Genomic DNA, 9,509 nt, shown 5'->3' with positions numbered 1-9,509 from the left:
TACCATTGATTGAAATAGTTTGGCTATATACAGTCCCATTAAGGGAAAAAATACAACACTTGTCTTTAATTACAAAGGAAAAACCTTCAGTGTCTAACACAGATACTGATATTATATTTCTAGACAACGTTGGTACAAAATAACAATTATTAAGATACAAGTGCAACCCCGAAGCTAAACTAAGTACATAAGTTCCTACTGAGACGGCGGCTACCTTAGACCCGTTACCCATTCGGAGATCAACATCACCCTTGTTTAGCTTTCTTATGCTTTTTAGGCCCTGCAAATGATTGCACAAGTGAAAACCACAACCAGTATCTAATACCCAAGTTGTATTTGAAGCATAATTTATGTCTATCATAAAAGATACGGTTGAGAAATTACATGTTGGCTTCACAATGCCAGCTTTAATGTCATCCAGGTATTTCGTACAATTACGCCTCCAATGTCCCTTGGTATTACATTAATTACAAGTATCTTTAAGAGGATTACCCTTTATAGGTTTAGGCTTGGTAGAGCAATTCGCAATTGCTTTACCTTTGCCCTCCACCTGAACGGGGTTCTTAAATGCGTTCCTCTTAAACTGCTTCTTCCCCTTCACGTTATTCGCAACCACATCTTTCCTTGTACTCCCACTCAATCCCATGTCCTTCTCTGCTTGGACAAGCAAGGAATAGAGCTCATGTAAACTCTTTCTCATGTTCATCATATTATAAATTACCCTAAATTGGGTAAATCCTTTGACGTGAGAGAGAGAGTGGAGCACTCGGTCCACCACAAATTCGTCGGGGATCTTACCTCCTAACCCCTCTAAAGTTTCCATGTACTCAATTATTTTAAGTATGTGTGAACTTACAGGTTGACCATCTTTGAGGTTAGCCTCAAAGAAACGAATTGCGGTGTCATATTGAATTATTCTCGGGGCTTGAGAAAACATAGTTGAAAGCCTCGAGAATACTTCAATTGCATCATGTGTAACACCCCGTAATTTCGGACCGTTATTTTATTGCAAAAGTAATTTATTAATCAAGTTGAATTTAATATTAATGTATTTGAAGTAATAATAATTCAATGAAATTTAATTCTATTATATTTTGAAGTAAAGTATTTATTTTGATAGTTTCGAAATGTTTAAAAATAGTTTAAACCATGTAAAAACCTTTTATTTCGAAATAAGGGCATATCGGGAAAAATGACAATTCTTTTGAAAATTGGCCAAACGATTTTGGAAATGAGTCGTATGAGTACTCAATCTTCTTGTAATCTCGTGTTTAAGAACTTTGGCGTTGTCGGAATTCGCGTTTAACAAACGGTTCTAATTATCGTCGAAACGAGCCAAAACCGACTAATAAAATTTCGCGGGAAAAATCCCGTCTCCTCTTCCCTTCCCACGGCTCACCTCCCCTTCCTCCTTCCCTTTGGATTTTTCTTTTGCCACTTCATTCTTCTTAGACATTCTAAACTATTCTAAACATAAAAACACCATTTTATATCAAAACCTAAGCTTTTCTAAGCTAATTTTCATCGTAATTTACTCGTTTCTACTCCAAATTTCATAAGGATTACATATTTGGAATCCTCTCTTCATTTCCAACATCCTAATATGTTCTAAATTCATTTGCCCTAAATTTATTTTGTCCACCATTTTTAGGGTTTTGATTATTAGTGCTTATAATTGTGTTTTTATTGTTTATTTAGGTGAAGATTTAGAAGACGAGTTTGGAGACTCGTATATAGTTGAAGATAGTGGCTAGTTGGCATATTAGGGTTTGGTGTTCAAGGTGCTAATTGCTCATTTTGTTGCTAAAGGTAACATATTTCGAGTTACTCGACGAATTAATGTCACATTCTTTGCTTTTTGTATGATTTTGTGTAATATTATTTGAGTAGTTTATTTCACATGAAAATATGTGTTAAATTCATGTCTTTTGTATGTTTAAGTTCACATATTAGTATGGAAATGAAATGGGAATGATTAATTGATGCTTCAGACGATGTTAAACTGAACAAAAATGGAGAAATGGAGGGTTTGGGGGCGGCCCAAAGGGCCCGACAGGCCGTGCGAGCCCACGGCAGGCCGGGTTGGCCGGGTTTGCCGTTGCTTGTTTTCGCGATTTTCCATGCGTTGTTTGTCGTTTCGGATGAATTAATGTTATATTTAGTATAAGTAACATATGGGTAGTCTTATGAAATGAATCATGTTAGTAGTAAATATAATGTTGATGGTAAAATTATGTTTATATTGGTAGTTGCAGATGTTAGGATAGGTTATGATATGAAATTGTAAGGAATAGGCTTAAAATGAATTTTATAGCGATAATTGCAATGTTTGGATGATTATCTTAAAAAATCGAGCCCTTGGTCCCTTTGATGAATCGATGTCGATCAATTGTGTGATTGGTCATCCGCGATTGAACCCGCACTGTCGCGGGGGACAGGGTTGCGGGTAAAAATTCGGTTGGATGAAAATTATTGTGAAAAGTGGATAATTGGCCTTATTCTTATTTTAGGCCATTTATTATGTTTTTAGTTCACATGTGTTGTTGATTGAATTGAATGGTTTCTTATATTGTAGAAACGACCTTAGATTCCCTGAAACCTTTAATATTGTTAATTTTGCTTGAAATGGAATTGGTATTGAACACTTCTTGCAGGTTGTTGTGTTTGTCATAGATAGGCCTTTATAGTCTTTGACGAGTATATGTTCATTGCTTAATAGCCTTTGTGTTCCTGACTTGGTGGGATTATATCCAAGTTGGGGCATGACCTCATTACTTATTTTGAGGGTAAGTGGTCAGCTTAAGTACTAGCCAACCCTTTGGTGGACTCCTTAGGGTACTCACTTTGTTTTAAAAAAATTGTGGGTCTTGGGTGCGGTGGTGTGTATCCGCATGTCTAGGTCTGCTTAGATTTAGGACTAGGGTTGTGTTGTGTCTTGGCCATGTTTTGATAGAACCTCGAGCCAAGATACCGGTTCGATTACCTTCCCTACCTCGTGGTATAGACTCGAGTTACAGAGTGACTATTGACGGTGCTAAGAACTTATGCCTGTCTTTGATATATTGCCCTTTCTTGTATGGTGACTTTATGAATTGTAATAGGTGAGATGCAAGCCGGTTACAATTGATAAAGTTTGGATTACTGCTTGTTATATGTTTCACATGATAGTCACTCTGTAACTCGAGTCTATACCACGAGGTAGGGAAGGTAATCGAACCGGTATCTTGGCTCAGAGGTTCTATCAAAACATGGCCAAGACACAACACAACCCTAGTATTAAATCTGCGCAGACCTAGACATGCGGATACACACCACCGCACCCAAGACCCACAATTTTTCTAAAACAAAGTGAGTACCCTAAGGAGTCCACCAAAGGGTTGGCTAGTACTTAAGCTGACCACTTACTCTCAAAATAAGCAACGAGGTCATGCCCCAACTTGGATATAAACCCACCAAGTCAGGAACACGGAGGCTATTAAGCAGTGAACATACACTCGTCAAAGACTATAATGACCTATCTATGATGAAGGCCGAAATACTCACCTAGGACCTAGTCCCAGCTTAGTCCCACTTGAATACTTTAGCCCACACCACACAAGACAAGTAGGATACCCAATTAACCATAAGAGGGGCAAAGAGTCCAACTTACCAACATAAATGCTAACATTCTATCATGTGAAAGGCTATATAAATGTCTATTCAAAGAGACAATCCAACCATATCCTCAATGTCATCAATAACCAAATTATAGCTAACCATCAATATCATAGTCCATGAGAATAAACTACAATGGCTAAAGGCAAACAAGACTCAAGCATAAGGCATCCAAAGCATCCAACAACCAACATGTGAAATGATAATTACAAATATCAAGGCATAACATAAAACCTCCAATAACAACCAATCTTACCTCAAAGACAAACCCTCGACCCGAGTCCCGCGACGGGTCATCGGTCAAATCGAGGCTGACCGGTTTAAACCTAGTTTGACCAAACTCGTTCGGTCAATCCGCCCACTCGAGTCTTGGCACTCTTTGGCCCAAATTACAAATTTTATCGCAATATTGTTCTCATGCTATTTCTAATTTCTATCTTGTGAAAAACGAAAGTAACACATTATCAATCACCTAAACACTTAACAAACAACAGGCACACATTAACTACTAATGTGACATTAATTCGTCGAGTAACTCGGAATAGTTACCTTACGCTAGCAAAGAGACAAGTAATAACATGAGAAAGCTTCTAAAACCCAAAATTACTCTTCATCTTCAACCACATATGAGCCACCTAAAATAATTATGTGAAAGGACGATATTAACGAATTATCTTTATATAAAATATGAGACGGAAATTAATTTAATTATATTTTAAATAAACCAAACTAGCGTCAAAACAATTTATGGACACGGCTCAAAAGTTATTATGACAACCTCAAACTCGGCCTAACCACCAACTACACATGGCCTCAAACTCGTGACTTAGCTAGGCCACGGCCAAAGCCACGCTAGGCCACTGGGAGTCCGACACGACCACCACCCGACTACCCATAGCCACCCTTCACCCTACTTCATAACCTGACCCAAAAATCAGTCCAAAACAGAACCCAAAAGATGCCTAAGTTCGACCCCAACTCCAGTCCTCAAATGCAAAGTGAAAACCCACGATGACGGCTCTCGTCCCGCCCAAAACAGAGTACCAATCGTCCCCTTAAGACTCCATTCTCGCGCCTAAAAACAGTCCTAGGCCGAGCCAACTAAGTCGGCATTTAAAACGGTTTTAGAGCGGAAATCCACAAGTATAAAGCAACTCAAAAACAGACCCAAAAGACTACAAAAATCGCCCCAACACGAGTCCAAATCGGTCCAAAACAATCCCTACATGTCAGTATACACCGTCTCAACTATAAAACACACCAATTATCACCCAAAACAATCCATACATGTCGGCATACACCGTCTTAAATATACCACTTACTAGCTAGCATCCCAAATGATCCCTAGAGGTCAGTATACACCGTCTCAATCATCTCCACATATCAGTATACACCGTCTCAACTATACAACTGACTAATTAACATCCATAAGGATCCCTATATATAATTATACACCGTCTCAATTATAAAACAGACTAACTTGAAGATTCGAAATAAACATATTTTACAAGTAAAATCGAGTAATCCGTTATCGTTACCTTTTTAATCTTCTACCAGACCGTCTATTTTAGTACATACAACCGTCTTATAATAAATAAAGCTGAAAATATAAATGGGTTTGTAAAAATACATGACGAAAATGAATTTTACTTACAACGGATTGACGAGAACGACGAAAGGAGCGCTATGGAACAAAAATAGTTGAAAACGGATGACAAACGGAGCATCAGTATCAATTTTGAAGATCAAAATTAAAACGAAGGAAAAGAAGAACAAAGAAGGGAAGACGAAGACGTGAAGGGATGAAGAAATGAGGCAGCAGCCTGCCAGCCTACTATTTATTATACGTACGTTTCTTCGTTGTTAAGAAACTTCGATAGTTATTAAAACCGTTTCGAGTTAAATTTAACCGGTTTTAGTAAAAGTTTCAGTAATAAAACGGAATCAATAATAAATAAATTTAATGAGTGAAAATAAAATAAACTCAGCTAGTTAACGTAAATAATAAGAAATCGGCTTGAAACGGAATTATTAGCGATTTTTACGAAACTAACGGATATTAATAAAAAATTGCTAATTTAGTGAAATAAGCTCAAAATAGCTAATTGGACGGTTTTGTTCCCAAAATCCATCTCGGGTTCACTTAAAACAACTTTCATAAGGACTCGTAAAGAAACGGAATTTATTAAATAAATAAACTCGAACTAACTTCAATAAACTCGAACTAACTTTAAATAAACTTATTAATGATTATTAAAATTAACGTATCGAATTATGATGAAATTAATTAATTAGCTAAGCATATATATATAAATCGTTAAATGATGTAATTAAATTCAAAATAGCAATTAAAAGAATTTTATCCAACTTAATAAAATACGGGGTGTTACAGCAACTGCGGAACATGCAATTATGAGAGCATCGGCACTGCATACATATGTAATGTATGTTTTAAGGAGAATGTTATTTCATCTCCCAGGTAAGTAATTATGCAATTGTGCAACCAACATAAACAGACTCAAGAAGCTTACATACCTCAAATTTTCTAAATACGGAATGAACTTACCATTTCTTTCAATGGATGGGATTGGAGCCTATTACTTTGGTGCTACAACTAAAAATGCTGAAAAAGCCCTACAAGTTAGCACATCAAAATTGCGCTTAATGTCAACACATGTATCTTCAATTGAAAATTAAACAGGCGATTTGCTAATCATACTTTCAGCATTCAGCATTAAAGCCAATCTCACCAAAACATATGCATATAATGAATGTTCATAATAAATCTTTTTTTTTTACCAAAAAAGGGAGAACTACCTTCTACAGACTAAGAGCTAATTTTAAAACTCTCCAACTTACATAAAGGTGGTACCAGCAGCGTCCCTCTCATGCACTCGAAGACTCAAGTAGATGCTCCAACAAGTGTCTCTCAGCTAAATGAGAGCTGTCCAGGACCAGCTGATATACTTTTGACAAGTCATTTTAGCCTATGCGCATTTTGAATACTTGAACAAAGCATATATGTGGGTTAGCTACCCATAAAAAGTCGCATTAGTTCGTAATACCCAAAAATATCAGTAGGTTGTTAATGGACTCCGACTATATCAACTATATTTAGATTATGTAAAAAACATACCCTAATTTGTACTATTTGTTCAACAATCTAAAGACATGAAATTAGGCATGTTGCCCTCCAACAATATCTCATCAATGGCACGAAAACTTTAAAAAGTTATCATCAGTTTAAAAGTTAAAATACAAGTCCAACACTATTCCACACATATAATGTAAGCATTTATCTAAACATGCTATTGCTAAGGCACAATAATACTAATTCAAGAAACATGTCACAAACTAATGAGCTCAAGCCTTGATTACAATTACTGAGTTTTCCATTAAAAAAAACCCCAAAAAAAACTGTAGTTGAACCAACATCAAATGAAGCTGAACTAAATGTCACTTTAGTAAACAAGGTTCCAAAAAGGTGGTCTCAATAACTAGCACCAGATTAGACGTGTGTATATGTGACTAATCCAATGAAAAGGACTTCACGGGTTGCAGATTCCCACACTGACACAGACACTCAGAATTGGCTCTTTAAAAAGTGACAGTTGCATGCAACGGACCAGACACTATCTAAAGCATGCATTGGCATAATGACTGCTTTGAAATTCAACTAAAGATATGCAAATTTCAATAGAAAGTAAATTGATTTTCAACTATTGCGTTTGTCCATATATGATAAGCGAATAAGTTTCCTGTTGGCAATTAATGAAACCGTTAACCCCAGCTTAATACCAGCTGCTTACAAATCAAACCAAACAATCTGGTATCCCACCAACAAACAGCTCAAAATATTTTCTTAGAATTTTGGGTTGAGATTCTAAAATTGTGATATTTCAAAATAATAACTTACTAAGCATCTACAATGGCCAATAGGTTTGCAAAGCCATTTTCATGTATTTTGGTTAATGCACCTAGCCATAAATACAACGGCCACCAGGTTTGTAAAAGTTTCAGTGTACTTCGAGATAATTTGGTTAGCCTAGGATACTTGGTCACCAAACTAAAGCCTGTGTGGATTACAGATGAGTTCACAAGTTCTGATTGTCGAGTTTGTAAAAACAGAACATTGCATTTTAGCCTTAAAGCTAGCTAAGATGTTTGATAAGGCAAACCATTCTCGTGCAAGCTGGACAAGCAACGACAATTCTGATGTGCAGCCATACCACTGGATTGCTACAGCAAACGACGCTGACTACATACGGCGAGGTAGTGTAGACTATGTCCCAGTTTTGGATTCTTTCAAGGATCAAGCTGACATGCTAGCTAATGAAGAGGCTAACAGCGCATATGCTAATGTTCTTGTCGTGTTTAGCGTGATGTACCTCTAAGACAATGACCAAGTTCCATTAATCGATGCTGTAGACATCCACAATAAAAAAACGTTTATGTGACTTAAGCTAAGACGCTATGTTTGCACGATTACTTTAATTGTATTACCATGTATTTTCAACTAGAATATCTAAGCTCAACTTGGCATTTAGCGTTAGCTAATTTATAATAAGCATCAAAGCAATCTAGATTAATCTCATTTACTCAACTCTCATTTTTTTCATAGCTAACAAAAGAAGTGAAAGAAGGGACCATTAGTTATTAAACACCCAAAGAACAAAAAACAAACATTGAAAGACACTTGTAATTCCAAGTTTGCGTAAACTAAACGCAGACAAATTAAACGCGCTCAAATTAGCTGTTTTCGTCTTACTCTAAATAAATACAGAGTTTGTCTAAGTTGAAAAGCGTTTGTACTGAATGTAACATTGACATAAACATTTCTCCACGGAATTCTAAATTGAACACTAAACCTAAAACCGTATCTATTAAATCTGTGGTTATCCATATGAAATCAGGCACTATCTGTGGACATGGGCCACCCGCGGCGCGTGCGGAAGCGCTCGAATAAGCGTGCATTTGTGGAGTCGCCACCATTTTTTATGGAAAATTGGAACCTTTCGAATGCCTCGTGTCATGTCAAGACACAAAGTAGTGACATGAACACTAAGAACTTGATACCCTTATCATTCTATGTCTAGAATGACTCTCGTGGATGCAAATGAACATGGATTTTCACGGAGATCTGGAGTAAGGGGTGAGGGTACGTATTAGGAAGTCCTTTTACTGAACACCTAATCCCGCCCGCCTCGATAGCGGCCTCTACTAATGATTAAGGAAATTGTTCATAGTTGATGTGTCGTCGATTATATGCATGCAATGCAACAAACAACAGATTAATCCTAACATGTGAGATTAAACTATGTCGGTTAACATGTAATTTATTAATTAATTATGTCGAAGTTGGAATTTAGATTAATTACATGTGAATACTATACAATTAAAATCATACAAAATAATAAGAAATATTACAAAGGAATAAGAAATAAATTACAATGGATATTTGAATTTGCGTCATAAACATGCCCAAAAGAGTTTTAGAAATAAAATAAAATAAAAGAATAAATGAAATAAGATAAATTGGAAAAAAAGGAAATCGGAAATTGATTTAAATAAGGAAACTAAAAAAAATAGGAAATAAAATAAATTAGGAAAATAAAAATAAAGAAATAAAAACAAAATAGAAAATATGGAAAATATGTAGGATTATGGAAAATATGTCGAATTATGGTGATAATAAGAATAATAGTTCATTAAAACCTAATTAGAAAAACTATGTCAAAACGAGAAGAGTTTAGGGGCAGAAACCACCCCAGAACAGGCGCAGCATCTGCTGCGTCCCTTAGAAGAGGCGCATCAGTTCATGCGACTGTTCTTGAGTTGGTTTCTGACTGTGAAAG

The sequence above is a fragment of the Silene latifolia genome, chromosome X (genome assembly GCF_048544455.1).
Source record: "Silene latifolia isolate original U9 population chromosome X, ASM4854445v1, whole genome shotgun sequence".
NCBI lineage: Eukaryota > Viridiplantae > Streptophyta > Magnoliopsida > Caryophyllales > Caryophyllaceae > Silene > Silene latifolia.
Note: the sequence above shows the minus strand (reverse complement) of the source record.